At 43.4% G+C, this 23,199-nt stretch overlaps 1 long non-coding RNA gene across 1 annotated transcript; it reads left to right on the top strand.

Moving 5' to 3' along the window:
• Window positions 1-7,885: 7,885 nt before the first annotated feature.
• On the top strand, window positions 7,886-22,891 carry LOC129385970 (uncharacterized). The gene is made up of 3 exons (XR_008613445.1): window positions 7,886-7,932; window positions 21,454-21,594; window positions 22,677-22,891. It is a non-coding gene; the product is annotated as an uncharacterized lncRNA (long non-coding RNA).
• The last annotated feature ends 308 nt before the right edge of the window (window positions 22,892-23,199 follow it).

The following is a 23,199-nucleotide window of genomic DNA, read 5'->3' as shown; positions in this document are numbered from 1 at the left end:
TAAAGGCACACAGCATTTGAAAGCCCTTAAATGTATCACACTTTGGAATTCACAGTCCCTTACTGCTGTCATGGACAAGACAAGCTATAGAATGGAAGTTGAACAGATGTATGTATCAGTTTAACAGTGTGTATGTGCATGAATGCTCTCGCATTATTTCAGTCATCACGAGATAGGTTCTGCCAGAATTTTTAAAATAACTTTGGCTTTAAAGAGGTTTAGTTGCCTCAATTAACCAAGACTTACATCACAGGTTTGCTGCATCATCTCATTGCTAAGCTTGCAGATTGTTCAGTGAGATAAAAAAGAAAGTCACCATATATAAACACTACTGACATTAGTGTTATACTGATGCAAACTGTACTTCGCATAAAAGCACAGTAAAAGGGGCTCTCAAACTGTTCCTGTCTGTCGTCACATGCTGATGGAACACTGCTAACTCTTATTTTAACAGATCACAAGCATGCAGAGTTAAGTGTAGCACTTACAAGTGATTCTCCTGAGTTTTCTTTGCTCATATAACGGAGAAGCAGGCAGTTTGCTGCCACCTTTTCGAGATCGGCAGCAAGCAGAGATGGGTCACTCGGTGAGAGCCCTGGCAGTGGATCAAACCGCCGCCTTTTCGCACCTTCATGTTTCCTTGTGTGAAAAGTGATGTCTTGCAGAGGCAGAGGTGGCTCATGCTTTTTGACTGAAAAAAAAAAGTTGTTTGTACAAGTACAATAACGAAATTTTAAGTGCTTCCTGTGATGTTTAGCCAACGACCACATCCATTGTAAGAAAATTAAATGTTGCAGTTTGGGATTATTGTTTCTCTATGCAGGTCTTGTAGTTAAGAATTTATGAAGCGACACCAATATGTGTTCTTAATTAAAACCAGTAGCCTATATTTGTCCACATACCAATACTGATGTACGCTGTAAACAATGTAGCTGTGTGAATGAGTTGATATTCAACAGCTGCTACCACGAATGCAAACAATTTTACAACACGTTAAATGGTCAACACGGTGCCACAAAGAACCGTTTGCAGAAAGGGGCCGGAAGTGTGATCACAGATTTTTTAGGCACTTTTGCCGCCTCCTATGTTAACTAATGCTTGCTAAGTAGTAGCATTCTTACCTTGGGCAGGAACAATCCAAGCACATGGAACTTCCGTGCACGTTGCCGCATCCTTTTGCGCCAAGTGAATGGCATGAAGGATTAACCCAACAAAATGTTGGCATGTGCCGCTCAGGCTGCAAGAATAAAATGGAAGAGGAGATGAGTTTTCATGCTCAACAGGTATTCATCAAGGAAAAGATGGGATCAAGTGTTTATGAATTCGAAAGAACGGGTTTAAGTTCACGTCACTCAACGTGAAATACATGCGCCAATCTCAGACATGAGCCGCACACCACCACTCGCGCGTTGGCCTTGTAACACCATGTGCACACATTAACAGCATCATTGAACGATGCGATGCGGCTTGTCAGACAGCTATGCCGGCACGAAGTTAGGTACAACTAGCGGTTTTACAGTAAACAGCCAAACTTGGAAGTCATTCTCGTTATATGCCTCTAAATAGTGTACTGTGTGATACCGGCAATCCAAGGCTGTGTACGGTCGCAGACAAGTGCAAATTGGTATGCTGCACGACCGTGTCGATCGGTATACATGCAAATGCGCAAAAACAAGAACTCCCCGCTTTCTTCATTTACAGTATGTGTGTTTTTTCAACATTTAAGCAACCGTACCTTTATATAAGCAAACAGCTAGCCCAAAACGGCAGGGCCGGTATAGTTATGAATTCCAAAATTTAACCCATCAGACTTAAATGTCCTGCACGCGGTTCATGCAGGTCGCGCTCCAGATGTAGAATAGAAAGCTTGCTCACCCTGCGGGGCAGAGGCAATGACCAGCCAGGATGGAGCCCGACGCCTTGGAAATCGCGGCGTGCACGATGTAATAGCCGCCTTTCATTGACGGTAGGCAGATACTACGCAAAAGTCCGCACGTGGATTCTGCTGACACGTCGTTGTACATGACGTTGCGCACGTATCCTTCTTCTTGGAACATCGTTCCTTTCATTTGCTGTCGCGCGAAGCGCGCTCCGCTCGACACCATGTGTTTTTCGAGCTGCGCTTCCGTGGGTATTTTGACGTTACCGAAGCGCTTTTTCCAGCCGTTCGTCACGCTGAAGAAACCTCCAGGTACAAAGCAGTCACCAGCGGGCTCCATGGCTAGCGGACGGCGACAAACTGTGCGCACACGTTGTTGCGGTTTTCACTCACACGCTGCTTGCTTGCACACGTGTCTCGCGTGCGGCGGCTGTCTGTCGCGGCGAGAGCGGCGCCTGCCAAATCGTTTCTCGTGGCCACCGCACAGTGGCGCCACAATGCATCGCAAAAGGCGGATTTGCATCCTGGCGCCCCGTTTTCATCACGAACTCGTTTAACCGCGTCGCTACTCCCCACCTGGTCTCGTCTGGCCACCTTGCGCTTCTTTGTACTACACGCTGAGCTTCGAAAAGAGCGACGGAACGACGAGGAATTTAACTGCCCCGTGCCCTTTGTCCGCGTCCGTGCAGAACATGTGTCTCGGTCTCTTTTTGACCTGTGGCTCGAACGTTTAGGATGCGTCAACATCGTCCTTGACGATCGCACCTTTCTTTTCCTCATGCCCTGGCCTTTTGGGTCTCTCGCCGTCTTTGGCGGTGCTACATTAGTCACCGTCTTTCGGTCTTTACCACGCTTCTTTTTGCGGCGCTTTCTCTTTGAATTCTCTTTCAGTTCGCTCTCTCGCGCCTCGTGCTGGCCGTTACACATTTCGTCGGCCCTGATCGGTCTCTTACCCGCACAGTCTGAGTCATTATTAACTAAATCACCCCTCTCTTGGCTAACTAGACTGGCGGAGAGCCGCACCGATCCCTGAACAGCGCAGTTGTTCTCTCGTGAGCTACGGAGCTCACCACCCCGAGAACTACTCTCAACTGCATCGTCCAGCTGGCACTTCTCTTCGGCACGGAGATCTGACTCGACACGGGTGCTCGCGTCTGTCAAGCCCATAGTATTCTGTATCTCGCTAACGACCTTGCTACCATCAGATGCGACGCACACGCGCGGTAACTGTGCCAATTTGTTCGCAGCTGGCCTAGCTGTCTCTACAGTCGTCTGTTGGCACGGCACCTCGTCGCTCTCACTCTGGCCTTTAACGGCCTCTGCTGCCACTAAGGCTTCGTTAGCTGCTAGCACTTCGAGTTCACCTATGACGTGCTGCTACTATCACAGGTACTACTACTTTCCTCGGCTTTCGAGCAAAATCTGCTATCTGCTTCTTCCCACTTTTGCTGCGTGCAGCCTACAGATTTCTCAAGCCGCTGTTGACTTCGTTCGTTTAACTGCTGCAAATTTTGTATCTCTTTGTTCACTGCTGCCATTTCTTTTTTAACCAGTTGCCGTTTTTGCTGACGCTCTTGGCGTTTTCGCTCGCGCTCTTGGCGTTCTTGCCTAATTGATTCCTGTTCCTGTTTTTTGCTTAGAATTCGTTTACCTAGATGTTCGATTAAATTCAAATCATTGCCACTTTGCAGAATGGCCTTACGAATTTCTGATTCCGTCAAGTCCTTCTCTACGTCTACCTCGAGCTCTTCACACAACCACAACAGGTCAGCTCCCGTCAAACACATTAGGACCATGGTAGCTACTTTAAGCTTTGGCTCTGCTGTCACACAATACTTGCTGCGATACCCACGCAAATCAAAATGCAAGTAAAAGATCCCCAGGGAATCAAATCCAAAAACACAGAGAAATTGAAGCCTGGTAAATCTTACAGCCAAAACCAAACGCTTACCCACTGAAGCCGCACCATATCACCAGTCCTTCTCCGCCGTATCCAGTCAGTTGCAATAGGTGGTCAATCTTATGTCGCCTCCAACTTGACCAGGATTCCGGTCGGTCACCTTGCGCCAACGTCCGTCCGCTGCCGTTGCTGTCTCCGAGTCGTAGGCCGATTTACGAGCCGTAGGCCGATCTCACCGCTGCCATTCAGCTGTAGGGATTGGAGCGGTCGTAGTCGTTCGGAGGACCTTGGGACGACAGGGCGAGGTGAGCAGGGTTTATTTGCAGGATTTACATTTAAAACAAGACATACATCGACAGTCTAGCGTGACTCGCATATGGAGCCCGCAAGACTAACATACAGCAAGCAGCTTACGAGCACACAGCTCACGAGTACATTTCGAGCATGACAACGAGTACTCAGCTCACTACGACGAGCACAACGACGAGCACGCTCTCGCAGTCGACAGCCGTTGCTTATAAGCACTTGTCCCCCCCTCGATTCCAAGCGAACGGAAACGTTCGTCCAGTCATCGTTCGACGTCACCGTTCGACGTCACCGAAGATGACCCGCCCTTTTGGAGGAGGCGGGCTCACATACTCATGCTGCACACACACACAGGTGTAAAGTCTGGAGCCGACGTCAGAGGCGCTTCGTAGAACTCTGCTCCGTCAAGAGTGGCGCTGGCGGGTACCACATTCCTGAGCTGACCCCGCGCCACGTGGCTGCCGATTATTCGCAGTTCTCTGAAGTGCGCCCCGTCCGCTTGATTGGGAACACGTGCAGTGGGCTGAAATTGCTGGCACGTTATCACCCCGTACGGCCATAACTAACAATATGCACAGTAAGGTTTGGTGCTGCTTAATTGCCTGACGTGTGGTTGTAAATTGTATCGGCTACTTCATCTATCGCACGAAACTCAATATTGAAGGTGCCATGAGCACCGTGCCCAGATAATGTCAAGTCTGCCTTTTGAATCATGGATGAAATTCCGGCTGCACGGAAATGTAATTTTTCTGTACCAACGAAAATGAATCTACCTGGTTGTAAAAAGTATCTGTAGCAGGTAATGCATACGGGCACCTACTAAAGCAAACAAATATAACCAGTTTCCCAATGACTAGAGTTTATTCTAAAAGACTGTGGTGGCACTTGCCAAAGTCAACATTTCTTCAACGAACTGCAGTTTCCTGACAAGAATATTATGAATGAGCGTGCTGGCCCTTGCCAAGGCCAGCAATAATTCTTGAACAAATTAAATCCTCTTGAAATTGGGCTCTGTACTTGGACTTTGAGGTATTTAATCTGAGAAAACTGAGAGCACATCCAGTGAGCCTAGAAGAAAATCATATACTGTGATGATGAGCACTGATAACGACAATGGTTCTGCAAGAATATAAATATTGGAAGTACAGCAAAGTGCAACTTCTCAAACAGGCAGCCCATGCAGCTATGTTGAGTGCCAGACAGCATCCAAATTGTCATATGGGGATCAAACCGATAAGCACGAAGACACTAGCCTTCAAATGTTAAGTATTCATGTAGGGTAATAATGTTTCGAGTATTTTACACGATAGTCTACGTACAAAACTCACCTTCAGATGTGGCAGCCTTGGCCTGCTGTTTTCACAGTTTTTCGTCAGAGTGGCGCAGCCACACCTTTATTACACTCTCGACATCACTTCTTTTTGATGTAGGAAAATTTTGTCTTACAGCCCTTGAAAGGTGCATTGGAGATTACTTATGCAACATTGTGTATATACAAGCTCAAAGCAAAACATTAACAGTATCCAGAAACAACAGGAAATTACATATTAACCATCTTAGCTTGCCCAAGTACAATAGTACTTGGTTCAGCTAGGTTAACACTCCTCAGCTTGACATTTACGAAGTATGTAAACCCGTACAAGCCTAACTTTGGAAATCGAGAAAGGAAATCGTTCTACCAAGTTTCTTTTTAAGACGATATAAACGTAATATATAAAGTAAGCCAATGCCTTACTTGTGATTGTTTCAGCCACTTGCATGGCAGAAAAACTTTTCTTGCCTTTTTTGCCAAGCCAACTGCGTACTGCACAGCCACTTCCTGGCTTAGCAAAATTCCTAAAATGCGCCGTGTCGCGGGTCCTATGCTGCTGCCACCAAGACCATGAAATTGCTACATCTCTGTAAAACATGGGTAGTGATGGGGGGCTGGTTGGTGAATCATCAGGAATACTTTTGATGCAGCGCTAAATGTAACATGGACACTAGGAGGCAAATAAAAAGATAACACCCAGTGCTACTAGAAACAACCTATTCTCAAAACCAGACCGCTTATATACCATCAGTGGCAAGCAGACATAGATCACGTGGAAGCACTGAGGCATGCACTATGAAAGTTGCACTATTGAACCAAATTCACGACCCAGGATAAATTACCAGAACAAATTGTCACCGCTTGTGCAGGAAGTCAAAGTCCTCGGGAAACAACACTATTGATGGCTTGCTAATGCAAAATTCACTAGGTACGTCGATATGCTCGGCCTCAGCAATCAATCGGGCCAATAATAATCTTGTTTTCGCCATCATTGTTGCTCGATATAAACAAGAGATCACCCTATTGATTGTTGAAGCAGAGCATATCGACATACTTGGTGAATTTTGCATTAACAAGCCATCAATAGCGTTATTCCCCAAGGAGTTAGCTTTCCTGAGTAAGCCATGACAATATCGATAGCGTGACTTTCATAGCGCATGCCTGAGTGCTTCCACGTGATCTATGTCTGCTTGACGCTGATGGTTTAGAAACAGTCTGGCTGTGAGAATAACCATTGTTGCTAGTAGCGCTGTGTGTTGTCTTTGTTATGTGCCTCCTAGTGTCCGAGTTATGTTTTGCTCTGTACCACTATTCCTGTAAAACGTGCACTGGACTGTCAGTTTCATATATGCAAGTACATTTGATACAGCAGGTAAAGAAAAGAAAAGATATCAGACCACGCGTGTCCTTGTTGCTTCATTTGTTGATATCTCGGCATCAAATTCTTTGAATGACTTGATGTCCTCGAATGGTTTTTGGACCACATACTTTACGGACCCAACTTTCAAAGGGGCACTGCATAGCTGTTGTGCAATGGCATCACGTTGGCGCCCTTGGTGCTCAACTGTCAATAAAATTGTTTGCAAGGTCTTGAAAGCGAGGTGTTCAAAACCTACTAAGATTGAGGTAACAATAACAATGTGATAAAAAATCTGCAGCTTACTTACATATTCGAAAAGAAATGTATGTAATCATTGTATTCTGCTAGCATTAGGCTATGGAGCTAGAACTTTGGTAACTAAGAAAACTAAAAAAAAGCCAATCATGCAATGAGCAATGAACCAAAAAAATTATATGCACATGCAGGAGGTAGGCAAATGACATTCTAGTTCAGAATAAGGGGAAGTGAAACTGGAAAGGTTGTCTCATGCATGTAATGGGTAGACCAGATGAATGGTGATATATAAAAGGAAGAGTAGGCAGTGAGGGCAGCAGATGCAGACAGAGTGATGAGATCAAGAAATCCGCAGGCATAGGTTAGGTTTGGCAGATGAAGCATACAGTCAATTTGAGATGCAAGGTAGAGGCCATCCACCTGTAGTAGACGAGGCAAGCTGACAATGAAAACTCGGCCGATGCACACTCGTAGTTTCTTGTCTATTTCACATCGACAGCAAAAATACATGCGCACAAAATTCTTAAATTTTAGAGTGGTTGCTTGGGCTAGTTGGTAATTCATGATCAAAAATAATGTACAGCGCGAAGCACAAGGACTGCAAGAGATGACATAGCGCTGGCAAGGACTGCGAGAGACGACATACGCAGCGCTGTGTATATCGTCTCTCGCAGTCCTTGTCCTTCGCGCAGTACGTTATTTTTTATCGTAAATTTTGTCCAGGGTGTCGCACTCAACTATGGTTTTGGATGCTAACCATTATTTTAAAAAAGCCCAAGGAATTCGGGCATGCATTATGCACAGGCAGAATACGTAGCACCAGAAAACATCTCAAATTTGAACACCTGTCTAACAGAATGTAGTTTTGTTTACCAGATGGTGCATTCACGGTTGAAACCGGCCTGCTTGTGGGCCTTGAGGTAGGTGCTGCAAGTTATTTAGCCATTGGGAGTGCATTTCCCGCACAAAGTTCTTTGCCAACGAAATGTCCATCAATTGCAAAACAAGGTTTTCTAGTTCACAAGTTTGCAGTTGCATAACGTGCTAATGTCGAGGTTGCATTATGAATGTAATCAAATTTTGCAAGCTCATTCAGCAGTATTGCCTATTTAAATTGCAACGGATTCTACTCTCTATTGTACCAGAAAACAATACACATAGTCATGCCCTTTTTTATGACAGAGCATGGCTGAACTTAGCATTCAAATTATCGCTTAATATCAACTACAAGTAATATGCACTTACTAGACAGTACATCAGCAGTGGGAAATGAAGCCCTGCTTATTCCATATGATCCTGCAAGTTATACCAAGAGAAGTAACAGCAGTGCAATCAATATACTTAGTCTTACCTGATTGTGAGATGTCATTTCTTGGCTGAGAGGCAGCCGTAAGAGATGAGCGGGCATGGGTGCTAGTTTTCTGGCGTCTCTCCGATCATATTCGCAAAGACAAGTCTCGATGCAACAAAGGGAATAAATTGGCATGCCATGGTACTAGAACATGATGTACTCAATCTACCTAAATGCTCATCCTTAAATGGCTGGCTCCAACAGTGGTAATGGCCTTCAGAAAACAGCACAAATATAGTGTTGGAGCTGATTTTTATAGCCATGCCTACCTTACCTGAGCTTGGTGTCGCCGTTTGACTAACACACGGCCACAAGCCTGGCAAGTCACTCTGAGCGTTGTCTGCAATATCACCAAAATAGAAGCAATAAACTGCAGTTTCGAATAAGATTATTACACTGACAAAATGTGTGCGTTTTAGAGCAGTCTTCAAATTCAAATCTACCTCCTCCACAGGGCGTTGAGATGCAACTCAAACTGCTGCTTTCTTCAATGTAGCATGAATTTAGTGTTGGACTCATAATGAGCCATCAAGTGTCGAAATATGTACACAGACAGTGAGCATACGGTAGCATAAGTAGCAACCTTCAGGTGACCACTCAGACCACACTGAAGCCATGCAGCCATCATATTAAATTTTTGTGCAGCTGGTCCCTTGTGCAAGGAGGCTTGTGGATTTTTGAGTAAATGAAAATTCTGAGATATCCAACAAAGATTTAAAGATTTGCCCCGTTGGCAGCTGCATGACACATAACTTGTTTTGCTTTGTGTTGATTTTTGATTTTTTCACTTAAATCAGCAACACAATATGTATTAGTCGATGATGGACAAAGATTTTAAAAATAATTGTACAGAATACACAAGGTTAAACTGTTCAGCCACTTCAAGATAAACTAGAGGTCTTACCATCATATTCAGGACGCCGTGGAAAGCTCCGTTGCAGTGGCTCCCTTCAGAACACTCAGGACTACCATACATTCTTTCTGCACAAGAACCCAAGGCATGACTTCAGCTGTGCCCAATTGCTTGTAATTCTTAATTTAATTTTATTTAATTTACAATTCTTAATTGTAATTGCTTCTAATTTATAACTAAATGCCAGAACATGCAGTAAATGTTTGTAGGTTGTATTAATTTACGCAGTGTCAAAATATGTAAACAACGTGAAGAAGCGGGGTTAACTGAGGGGCCCCGATAATAATGAGAAGCCCACAAACAAAGACACGAAGGAAAACATGGGGAAAAGTACTTGTATTTACTAACGGAATTAAAAAAATGAATAATTAACGGAAATGAAGGTGGATGAAAAAAAACAACTTGCCACAGGTGGGGAACGATCCCAGGTCTTCGGATAATGCGTGCGACGCTCTAACCAATGAAGCTACCGCAGTGCCGTTTCCTTATCCACTTTCTTGGGTAACCTTGGGAGTGTAGCCAGCGCCGCCACTCACAAAACTTGTCGGCGCATGCGGAACATCCTTTCTGCTTCAGGCGTCACCAGTACGTGATCTTTTTAGGTGAAGGCAACTGGTCAATAAACCCCCGCATGCTACCTGAAGTCATCAATCTTGCCATATTCGAGACCCTCAAGTGGTCAATAAACCCATGCATGCTACCTGAAAGCATCGATGTTGCCGGATTCCAGACCCTCGTCGAGGGTCTGGAATCCGGCTACATTGATGCTTTCATGGCATGGAATGTCTCGAATCTGGCAACATTGATGCCTTCAGGTAGCACACGTGGGTTTATTGACCAGTTGCCTTCACCAAAAAAAATCACGTACTCGTGACGGCTGCGGCAGAAAGGATGTTCCAATCAGTCGCAAGGTTTGCGAGTGGTAGCACTTGCTAACACTCCCAAGGTTACTTGTAGTAGTAAAACAAATACTCAAGAAAGTGGATGGGGAAACGGCACCGCGCTAGCTCAATTGGCTAGAGCATCGCATGCGTAATGCGAAGACTTGGGATCATTCGGCACCTGCAGCAGGTTGTTTTTTCATCCACCTTCATTGCCATTAATTTATCCTTTCTTTAATTCAATTAGTACATACAAGTAATTTCCGCTACGTTGTCCTTGGAGTCTTTGTTTGTTGGCTTCTCAAAATATGTAAACAGGCACCTTACAGACACGTTCTCATTTATGTTGTACCAAGATAATTTTTCTAATAATAACGAACGTGACACAACGTGAAATGCTTAACAGAAGTCAAGAAATGTACAGTCAACAGAATGTCCTATATCCCGTGCGCTCGTTAAGTGATGAATGAATTCTATAATTAGTAAAGGCAAGGCGCAGAAGAACAGGACTCAAGAAGGACACACACGACAGGACCTGCGCCAGTCCTGTCGTGTGTGTTCTTCTTGAGTCCTGTTCTGCGCCTTGCCTTTACTAATTCAAGCATGAACCAACTACCCTAAGCAAGAGTTTTACTTGAATTCTGTCAGCTGGGTGCCACACGAGTAACCGCTGCGAAAACCATGCTGATGGGTATTTAACAATTAGCATGCCCTAAGATGACTCATATTGGTATAAAGCTTGTGCTCTAAAACTTTACATGTCACGCTGGTCAAAGACACTCGTCAATATTCTGAAACAATCTTTAAAGTACAGGTTTAAGTATGGGCACAACGTTTGCAAGTTTTCATTCATCAGGTAAAGATCAGTCCTGTAATGACTTGGCGAAGAAAATCCGCAGCTACTTTGACAAAAAAAAGCACAAGAAGAGAGCAGGATCGTGGGTAAACCGTCTGGTGTAGTAGCACTCTTTTCGTTAAAGCATTTTAAGAATGACACGATTCCTCGCTCTTCAAATAGAACATCTGCCAGGGGTTCGGTAAGTCAGGGTGGTAGTCGGCCGGGCAAATGTTGCTTTTAGCAGTAGAAAATACCAAGCTTAAAAACGCCTTAAGACAGTTCATTTTCTCCAGATTATAGAGAACAATAATTTCGTCACGATCAAGTGGTGGGAAGGACAGCCCACCCTTTCTATTTTTTAAAATATAGACTGCCAAAATCCTTTAGGGTGATCCTGAATGTGCAGGTCAAAGGACTGGAAGTAGGCAAATTTGACTTTTTTAACCAAACTGTTCATATCTTTTGTAATCTTTCTGAACTGATTCTAGCTTTCTTGCAATTATTTTCTTTTGAGGCATGTGTATAGATGTTGTCTCTCTTCAACGCATCTGCACACCTCTTTTGTAAACCATGGCTTGCTTTTGCTGGGACGTTTCGTCATCACCCATGACGTCACATATCGTTCACGCAGATAGAAAAGTTTATCTTTCAGTGTGCTGAAACACAAGCTAACCCAACGCAAGCTAGTGGTCTTACCATTATATACAGAGTGCTGTGGAAAGTTCCACGAGTGCAGTGGCTCCTTTGCAGACCGCTTTGCAGTACCATGCGTTCTTTCTGCACAAGAACATAAGATATAACTTGGAAAGAATTCTGCCCGTTGCAATCACAACAGCGGTACTTGTTAATAGTATAAAGACATTTTGTAATGCTAATGTTTCAGGTTTAATATTTAGACCCGTTAGGTGCACAGACAGCTACATAAACGTTAGTGGGCTTGATGTCCCTGCAGCCAGTGATGTTAAAATTTGCTACATGCTGTGATACAAGCTCTCGGTGATGACAGTTGTGAATGCAGATGTTATACAATAACAAATACGAACATGCAGAAAACGAGCAAATGACATGCCACAACTCTTTCAAGCAACAAGTAAAACCGAAATGTTGTTCACTTGCCTGCACATAACATAATTGCACCTGCATAGCAAAACAAGTGATGTAAAAATTACCAGATTTAGTTGCAGTTACCAAAAATTGTGGCAATGCAATCAGGAGCTTCTTTCGAGTTAAGCAACGAGATGTTCAAACTGCATTATGAAATTGGCAACTTCATTTATGCACCATAAATACACGCAACAAACCATACCATTATATGCCGAGTGCTGTGAAACAGTCAAAATACTTGACGGTTCCATCGCTGCAGATCTTTCTGTAATACCATGTGTTGCTCCTGCATGAGAACACGACAAAATTCCATGAGCACTCTAGGTGTAACAGATGATTAGAGAAAGAGAGGGGGGACACGTGCCTAGTGTGCCACCCCCTGGCTATACCTCCACTGCCAATATAGAGCACCGCTGATGACTGTCATGCATAGCAGACTGGTAGACAGTATTTCACAAATATAGTAACCCTCCAATATGGAGACCATGACATCTTTGTCACCTCTTTACAGATAGCTGGAAAAAGTGCATACGTTTCTGCATAGACTGTGGTGGCTGCGGGAGTGGAATCTCGTCTTCGTCACTGTAGAGCCTTCTTTTCTTTTTCCTTTTTCCTCTGCCACGTTCACTTGCACTTGCGATGTCTGAGTTGTCTTCAGCTTTCTGAGGCCCCGTACAGCATCATCGTAATTGGCTGAAATTGGCAATATTATTCTGCACTGGCTTTAAAAATACAGGACATCACTGGAACTTCAAACGTATTCAAACTGCATATGTATTCAAAAAGCTTACTTGCCACAAGCAGCAGTTACCTTTTTGTTCATTTTCATGTCCCTTTACTGCATTGTTTCTACACTTCAAATAACTATAATTTCACCTATGCCCTCTCTTGCTTAATTGATTTTTACATGAGTAGGAAATTAAGGCAAAAATGAAAGACAAGTATACGGCATAAGTATTAATAAATGGGCAGCATTAATTTGCAAATTTTATTTGTATGCACGCAAGAATTAAAATACAAGCACCGTTTAAAACAAGATCACTGCAATTAAAGCCTCATCTAACTAAGGATTTCATTGTGGTCCCACATTGTCAATAATCTGCTTTGACCTATAAAAGCATTTCACCCCAACTTCTCCGTATTGGTACCAATGGAATACGGGAAATATTGACGGCATTCCTTGCTCTGTAAGCAACATAGTCTAGTGCTGTATGGAACTAGCATGCTAAACTATTATTGCAATGATCAACTTGGCCTACTTTGCTGGTGCAAAGACATCAGAAATAACATTTTCTATGTGAATAAAGATGCTCCAATTCTTTTTATAAGAAAATTCAGCAACAGAAACGTTTAGTCTGCTATGGTTAAACGCAATACAACCACATGCCCCAACCAGTCTGGGCACTCACTTGTGCAGTTGTACACATAGAAGTCCATACAACCTAAAACTATTCCACTATGTTTTTATTCCAAATTGGTTATTAGCCCTCTCTGATAGGTCAGAATGGTTCGGGTTCAGCCCATACGGGTGGGCGCCACGCCAATACGGGCAAATCCCGAGCCATTTTGACCTATCACAGAGGGCTAATGGTCAATTTGGAATAAAACAGATTGGAATAGTTTTCAGTTATAGCTATCATAGTTTGTTTCAAGACTTTCTATTAAAATTATCTGAACAAGTATGTACAAGACGCTTAAAAAACAGCACGTTCTCCCTGAAGACATAGTGGCAGACATTTAATTTGCAAGCTCAACATTCAGCTTGCACTCGCTTGATCTGAAGCTTTGGTATAACCTATAGGTTCTATCATGAACAAGTGGGGCTTCAGAATAGAATGCAACATAGTGCAAGCTGCATGCAGAATTAGTTAATTTACATGTTAATAAAGCACACAAGAAAAGTCTACATGTTCGAATAGCACACAATCATTGCAATACGGCTGCAGCCTGCCTATATACTGGGACTGGGCACGGTGGCACTACCAGTATGCGGCACGCTAACCCGTTTGCATTCATTGTACAGCTGTCCTTCGGCCTCCTGCTTCATGCCGGGGATGGAGGCACTGCGCAAGCCGGGGCGACCAGGCCGGCGCAGGAGCTCTACGCTACCCGATGCCATGTGCTGGATCCACCGCCATACTCATCGTGGGAATTGCACCGTCAACACCGGAAGATAGCATGCTCGGAGATCTTGGCCCGTGATTTGCGTTCAACGCCACTGCTCTCCGCTGCCTTAAATAGCCTGCCTGGGATCGACTCGGCCACTGGGCACGGTGGCACTACCAGTATGCGGCACGCTAACCCGTTTGCATTCATTGTACAGGTGAGAAAGGATTTTGGATATTGCATCCGCTCAAGCGACCCTTTCTTGCTAGTGCTGCCGTGCCCACCGTTTTGTATCCTGGGTTTTGATGTCGCCTTGGCCTTGACAAAATTGCTGCTATTAGGTGGTGATATTGAAACTAACCCTGGCCCCGATCTAACCCAAATTTCAAAACAGCTGAAGGATATTGCTGCCGACATCAAAGATATTAAAGAAAAACGTTTAGTAGATATAGAAAACAAGCTTGACCTCCTTGCAGTCCTTGAAAATAGAGTCGAATCCTGTCTACAAGAAATCGCCTGTATGAGCGAAGTAATAGACAGTCTTCAACATAAAATTGACGACCTTGAAAACTGCAGTAGGCGATCTAACCTAATTATCTATGGCCTAAAGGAAAAAAACGATGAAACTAGCGAGTCGTTAGAACAAACTGTAAACAAAGACATTATCGAAGACATCCTGGGACTACACAAAGTTGCCATCGAGCGTATACATAGGTTGGGGAAACGCGCCACAGATAAAACTCGACCGGTAATAATGAAGTTACTTGACTACAGACAAAAAGTGGCAATCTTAAGCCGAGGTTTCAAACTAAAAATAACTGACTACTCAATTGGTGAAGACTTCTCTAAAAGAATAAGAGACATACGGAAGAAACTTTGGGATAGTGCAAAACCAAACCGTGAAAGAAAGGAAAAAGTATCCCTTTCTTTTGACAAACTTTACATTAACAAACGCGCATATATTTGGGACGAAGAGAAGAAGGACAAAGTACCGATGCAAAAAAACGACGCAGAAACAAACCGCCGAATAACCCGCAGAGCCGCACAAGCGGCACAAGCCGCACAATCAAAATATTAACATTGATAAATGTAAACGCCCGCAGTGTCCTAAATAAAACAGAAGCCTTGGAAAGCCTTCTAGTCGATTACGAGCCCGAAATCGTGGCCATCACGGAAACATGGCTATCACCCGCTATATTCGACCACGAGATTGCCCCGCCAAACTACACAATCATCCGAAAAGACCGACCTTCACGAGGTGGAGGAGTGGCCTTACTGATAAAAAACTGTCTTCGCTTTGTCCTTCTTCCCGAGGTGAACAACGCTGAAGCCGTTTTCTGCAAACTTTCGTGCGACGGGACGTCAATCGTAACCGGTTGCGTTTATCGGAGCCCTTCCTCTGACAGTGCATGCCTTTCAGCAATTCAAAAATATATGCAGCGTCATGTCCATCAATCCAGGATTATTCTTGCGGGCGACTTTAACCTAGCTGACATAGACTGGTCCACAATGCATCATACGTCAGAAGCCTCGGAAGTGCTAATAGACTTAATGCTAAATTTTAACCTACATCAACTTGTCACTCGTCCTACCCGCGTTCAAGGCTCAACGAAAAATATCCTTGACCTCATATTTCTTAGCAACCATTTTACTACAAGTCAAGCACAAATAGCCATTATTGAAGGAATATCTGATCACAGTATACCTATGTGCACATTCCAGCTTGATCATTGTATTAGTACCCAGTCCACAGTACAAAGCTTTTTTAACTTTCATAAAGCAGATGACGCCAGCATACTAACTTATCTGTCTCATGAATTCGATTCCTTTTCGGAAAAAGCATCTCAGGAACCTACTGATGTAAATGCATTGTGGCTACATTTTAAGAGCATTGTCCTGCACTGTATAACTAATTATATTCCAATGCAAAAGAAAAAACAGCACCTTAAGAATCCATGGATCACACGCGAAATCATCCATGCTAAACGGCGCGCAAATCGGCTTCGTAAGGCATACAAGAATAACCCAAAACCATCTACAACCTTGAAGTTAAAATCTGCAGTTATGCATTTCAAGCAGAAACTAAAAGATTCGAAACAATATTACTACAGTGTCACTCTTGCTAGCTTCCTAAAAAATAACCCACAAAGATTCTGGAAACATCTGCGCAGTACCGAGCAGACAACAACCAAACTAACTGAAGAAGAAAAAAGTGCAACAGCAAACAAATATAACAATTTCTTCAAATCAGTCTTCACGGAAGACAATGGTACACTCCCCCCTCTTCCATCATCCTGTACGTCAGTGCTTGATCGGTTAATAATAACGGACGCCGGAATCCACAATCTTCTCCTCAACATTGACCCTAAGAACTCAAACGGGCCTGACGAAATTCCAAACGAATTCCTAAAAAAATATGCTGAGTGGTGCAGTAGATATCTGGGACACATTTTTCGTAAATCACTAGCAACTTCTAATCTACCACGCGACTGGAAAAAGGCTAAAATAATACCGATCCACAAGAAAGGAGACAAAAATAACGTTGCCAATTTCAGACCCATATCTCTCACCAGCACTTCGTGCAAAATACTAGAACATATCATTCTAAAACACATGACAGTATTTCTAGAACGTGAAAACATCCTATCGCCTCACCAGCATGGTTTTCGATCTGGCTTATCAACCATCACTCAACTAACAGAGGTAGTTCATGACCTTGCTCTTAGTATTAATAATCGTTCTCAAATTGACATGATTTTACTTGACTTATCTAAAGCTTTTGATTGCGTGAGTCACACTAAGCTAATTGCAAAAGTGGAGCATGCCATCGGGAAAGGAGAAGTTTCTGCTTGGATAACAGCTTTTCTAACACACCGCTCACAATTTATGTTTGACCACATGCCATCTGATGTCGGTCCTGTCACATCTGGAGTACCACAAGGCTCGGTACTCGGGCCGCTGTTATTTCTGATCTTTATTAACGATATAACCAATAATATAGGCTGCAAAATCAAACTCTTCGCGGATGACTGTGTGATATATAAAGAAATGAACAGCCATAACGACCATCTCGATCTTTCTGATTCTCTTAACACGCTAGCCGAGTGGTGCTCCCAGTGGCAAATGTCTATTAACGTCAATAAATCAGTGGCAATGACAATAGCAAGAAAAAAGCAACCCTCTCATTTCACCTATATCGTTAATGGCACGCCTCTTTCCATGGTTGAGCAACAGAAATATTTAGGGATAACGCTGACATCAAACCTCAATTGGGAAACACACATAACTAACATTACAACTACTGCACTACGAAAGCTATTTTATCTAAAAAGACGCCTAAAGATCGCTCCAACGAACATTAAGCTTCTGGCCTACAAAACATTTGTGAGACCTATTTTAGAATACGCTAACACAATTTGGTTTCCTTACACAGCAACTAACATAGCTAAACTTGAAGGTGTACAAAGAAAAGCCGCAAGGTTCATTCATAACAAATATCGTACTACTGACTCACCTTCACGTCTCTTAGCTTCCTCAGGCCTCAACACATTATTGACGAGAGCGAAACAAGGTCGACTCAAATTTCTGTTTCAAATGCTGCACCGTCAGTATAAAATTGATATCACCCGGTACATTTCACATTCGCAATCTAGAATAACACGGCATCAACACGAACATACGCTAACCGAGTATTCCTTTTCTAATGACGCATTCAGGTACTCATTCTTTCCCCGAGTAATCAGAGAATGGAATGAACTTAACTCGTCATTAACAGCGCCAAATTCTTTATCCCTGTTCGTTTCACAACTAGAGCTCATCACAAGAGATTATTAATGATTTCTCATGTTTGTTCCCTATTCTCTTTATGTTAAACTAACAGTACTTAGAAAAAAAAATGTATACACTTGTTTATTTCCAAATACTTCACGTTTTTGCTTTGACTATGATATGCCCCGGTTGTTGTTCATCTTATTCTGCTTTGTATAGTGTTCTGTTGTATAGCTTATCTACCTTATCTTTTGTATTTTGTTGAATATTGTTGCTTTTTCATTCTTTGTGTAGCTCGCACATGTATTTATGAAGGGAAAGAAAGTGTTCATGCCCGTCTGCTAGGCTCTCGGCTGAGAGCGGCAGTATTGTAAAATAAATAAATAAATAAATATAAAATGGACAAAATAATAAATATTACCAAATGCCTCAACCACTTCACAAGGCGACTCCTCCAGTCATTTCCAGGCATGACCCCAGCTTTTAACAAGCCTTTTCTGTATTTTGTCTGTGGAGGCCGCATGCAGCTGTTGCCACCAACCCAGTTTTTATGTATAATGACAACAGCACTATCATCTTCTGGAAACTTTTTTACTATGTGGAGGCCACCTTGCAAAAAAAGAAAGACAGCTAGTTTATTTCCAAAAGCAGTCACACTAATGAGGACAAATAAAATTGCAACATCTGTACAGCAACGTGACAACTATCGCGGAACAACAGCATGCAAAAGTGTTAAAATAATATTTTCTCTCTTGAACAACACTGTCAGACATTTCTGAACTATACTCCAAACTGGCCAGGACCGTGAGCCAGAAAGTTGAGATACAATGCAAATCCCAAGCATTCTTGATTGACAAAGTTTCGTATACAAGTCTCTCCTTTGGAGGAACTCTCTTCCTATCACAAAGGGTGTGCATGACTTGTCATGCACAAAGTTCTCCAGAATAATATTTGTTCCATTATTTAGTGTGCAGCAGCTGTTCTTCTTACCTGCTGCCAGTGCAACATTGCCAGGTAATGTGGCCTTTTTAAACTGTGTGCCTTGGAACAGCAGAATCAATGGACCGCAGTTATGCTCTACAGAAAATAGACCCTCTGATGGTACCAAATTTCTTTTTGGAACATTCCTTTGCTATGACAATCTTTTGCAGAGCTGCTCAAGGGGATGTTCAGGTTTTCGTATCATTCTCTTGATGTTTGACATATAGCTTTAAAATGGAAACGCACTCCAAGCATCCAGGGGACCTAAGTGTAACACATCAGATGCAATGTGGCTTAAGCCATGCACATTGTGCGACACTTGCTCTTGTCCATAAATGTTGATGAAGTTTCGAAGAACAATGTTTAACAAGTCACCTGCATAACTAACTTCAATTGCAGTTCAATTAGTTGAGGCTGCTAGTATTGTAATGGCCGCATGCAGTGTAAGAAAATTCTCATACATGTGGGAAGGGATTGCAGAAGGCAACACTAAAGGCCCTCCGTAGAGTAAGAAGAAGCGAAGTTCAGTTGCCTTCCAGCGATATAGCTCCACAAGACTTCGCGGCTTCCTATTAAAATCAGAAGGAATGAACTCTGCAAGTTTAATGTTCCTCTCGGAGATTTCACTTCGAACTTTAGACCCAAGTCTCACTTCTTTCGGCCCGCGAACCCACAGAACAAGGAGTTTTTGCATGACACCTAAGCAGACAAGATGTATGTACTGCAAAGGCACATCCTTTATCATATCTATTGGGAGTTCCTCCAAAATTCTGCGGCCTGTGCGGTGCTGTTCCTGACTCTGGTTGCGAAAACTGTTATCATTACGGAGGGTGTCAGCAAAAGTCGGGAAACAAACTCTTCCTTTTCAATACATTCCTTTGACGGTGCACTTTGTGCAGCTGAAATATTTTGTGTGGCTCCTGATATAAAGGACGAAGTCTTTAGCAGGTGCATCACAAATTATACTCTGCAGCTTCACAGGAACTGACACATCATGAACAGAAAGGCCTTCCACCAGCAGTTCTTTGGTTTCCTCAACAAAGCACTGAAAGAACTCATTTGCATCTTGTGGTTTGGTTTTGCCGAAAAAAAAAACGGACAAAAAATGGTTCTCCATCTTCAAAATTTCGGATGCGACCGAGGATGATCCAGAATTGGTCTATCGAACTCTTGGATAGTGGCAGACCATCAATGTTAAAGCTAAGACTAAGCTCGGCCGGCAAGTGCTCACGGCCAAGAAGTGTTTCCCGCAGTCCTGCCTCTAGGCCAAAATGGTGAAATTTTCTTCCTCCTAGCTTTTCGATGTTAAGGACCCTTTTTAGAGTTTGCAGAAGACCTCTAGCAGACGATAGTTGTGACCAAAGGCAACTCTGGCTTCGCAGAAATGCCAATAGTGACGTGACCGCGGCCTGAGGGCAGCGCGATTTAAAGCCCGAGCAAGCAACATCAGCCGTATGGTCAACACATTGCTGTCGCCACTATCCCATTCAGAGTCCTGCGTGCTTTGTGCATCACTGCTATGGAGTTGGCGTTGTTCGTGTTGCAACAAAATGGTCGAAGGCCATTATCTGATGTCGCCATCAGATAAAGCACCACTGACTAGGTGACTCACTAACTCAGTGTCCACTACGCTATGCTGACACACCACTTGCACATCGTCATGAACAAAACGTGCTAGCTCTCTACTCAACTCGGGAGATTGCGCTATCTCCTTATCATCCAAATTCATTTCACGCTGATTCTCCACGCGACCAGTCATCCGCGCCGGACACGAAAGACAGCGCCTGTGTGGGCTCCGTTGCATGTGAGGCGCTGCACGCCGGCGCTGCGAAGTCATTGTGAACGTCTCTTAGGAAATGAACACACGCATCAACGCGCCGTTTTCGCTTCCGGCGAAACTGTCGTTCACTGCTTTCCTCCATCACGAGCACAACAAACAACACCACAGTTTTCAGAAGGCTGAACAGCACTCACCGGCATTCACATCTGGCTCCAGGTCATTTTCTGCTGTCATGACATCAACATCAGCGACCGCTTCGCAATGCGCCATCTTTTTGATTGAGCGCCCGGCCAGAATGGGAGGCTCTGGCTTAGCTTGACTTCATCCCAGCGTTGCCAGCGGCAAACAGAAAAAAAAAACGCAGGGGCGGCTATTTTGAACAAAATTTTATTCTTTACAACGCCTATTACTTTCTTTTTGCCGAGCAGTCCGTAAGGGAGACGGCTAAGGAAAACAGCTCATTTACCAAAATTGCATTCACGACTTGCTTATGGCGGTGTTCTTTCAGTTTAGGCAAAACGTCATAATTGGGTTATCATCGTAACTTCATAGCCTTTTATACATAGCCAAATTATTTTTAATTGTAGTTCGTAATAAATCAACACTTAAACAGCATTTATTTCACAACTAGCAGCTTTCCAAGTGATTAACAGATTTGTTATCCTGAACACGTCCTTTTGAGGACAACTCTAGGCTAATCCTGCAACTGATATCCTCAGGACATCTTCAGAACGACGCAGAACGGACGAGGACGCCTGTACCTTTTCATGACGTCCTCACGACATCCTCAGAACGACACAGAACGGACGAGGACGTTTGTATCTTTTGAGGACATACTCAGGATGTCGCGTGTTGTCTGGGTAAGCTTATCGACGGGTTAAATAACTCGTCATCTCCCGGCTTCGACGGTATTAACACCAAATTTTTGGAAAACACTAGTGCCTACTGTTCTATTGTATTAACAAAAATGTTCCAAGAATTTTTGGAGACGGGCACGCTACGCAAACAATAAAAAAGAGGGAAGGTGATTCCAATCTTCAAATCCGGCAGTAAAAACTTCCCTTGTAATTATCGCCCTATTTCTCTCACAAGTAACTGTTGCAGAATACTGCAACATGCAATCTACAGTACCTTGGTAAACTTTCTGGAATCAAACTCATTTTATAGCGCGGCTCAACACGGCTTTCGCAAAGCACATTTATGTCAAACGCAACTTTACTCATGCATTCGCATTTCGCGTGCGATGCTCTACCAATTGAACTACCGCGGCGCTGTTTCCCCATACACTTTCTTGGGTATTTATGTGTACGCGAAATGCGAAGGTTGTGGGTTCGGTTCCCACCTGCGGCAAGTTGTTTTTTCATCCAGTTTAATTTCCAATAATTTATCGCTTCTTCATTCCATTTATTAAGCACAAGTAATTTCCCCTATGTTGTCCTTGGTGTCAGTGTTTGTTGGCTTCTCATGATAAGACTAATAAAAATCGGGCCCCTCGGTTAAAACCCCCTTTCTTCTCGTTTATTACATAACGAGGGCCTCGAGTACGGCAACATTGATGCTTTAAGGTAGCATAAGTGATTTTATTGACCAGTTGCCTTCACCCAAAAAGATCACATTCTCGTGACGTCTGCGGCAAAAAGGACATTCCACGTCCGCCGCCAAGGTCTGTGAGTGGTGGCGCTGGCTAACGCTCCCAGGGTTCTACTAGTACCCAAGAAAGTGGATCGGGAAACAGCGTGGCGGTAGCTCAATTGGTACAGCATCTCACGCGAAATGCGAATGTTGTGGGTTCGGTTTCCGCCTGCGGCAAGTTGTTTTTTCATCCACTTTAATTTCCAATAATTTATCGTTTCTTCACTCCATTTATTAAGCACAAGTAATTTCCCCTATGTTGTCCTTGGTGTCAGTGTTTGTCGGCTTCTCATGATACTTCTATTTACAGGTGACAAATGTGAGCTCAAGCAAAATTAGGAACAAGGTACACTGTCTGCAGATTCATCAGCCGGTGGAACTGCCTAAGCCAGCTCCCTGAATCATGAAGTGACCAATGTGTGATATTATATTCACAAAGCAAATCTCTACAAGGTGCCTTAGGGACATTTTGCTTATGTAGCTGTGTTATTGATTTGATTTATTAAAAACTGTTTGAAACCTTTGGCCACTTGAGCACTTCATTTGTGTGATTAATCATTCTTTATGTTAAGCGCGGCTTTAACATGTGTTGACAGTATTGTGGCCTTGCGAATATTTCAGTGGTGCTATGGTGGGCTGTAAGAAACGGGCCATAGGCATTGGTTCTGTCGGTGCAGCCAAACTTTTCAATATTGCGAGGATTAGAAACATCCCCATTGATTTGTCCAGTCAGCGTGTCAGGAGCCACTCAATTCCTTTATAATTAATGTTATAGTGGAGGGTGTATTGCGTTCCTAAATTCATGTGCGTGCCAAACATTAATGTAAGAAAAA

The sequence above is a fragment of the Dermacentor andersoni genome, chromosome 7 (assembly GCF_023375885.2).
Source record: "Dermacentor andersoni chromosome 7, qqDerAnde1_hic_scaffold, whole genome shotgun sequence".
NCBI lineage: Eukaryota > Metazoa > Arthropoda > Arachnida > Ixodida > Ixodidae > Dermacentor > Dermacentor andersoni.
The sequence above is the reverse complement of the archived record's forward strand: the minus strand, read 5'-3'. Positions and strand labels throughout refer to the sequence as shown.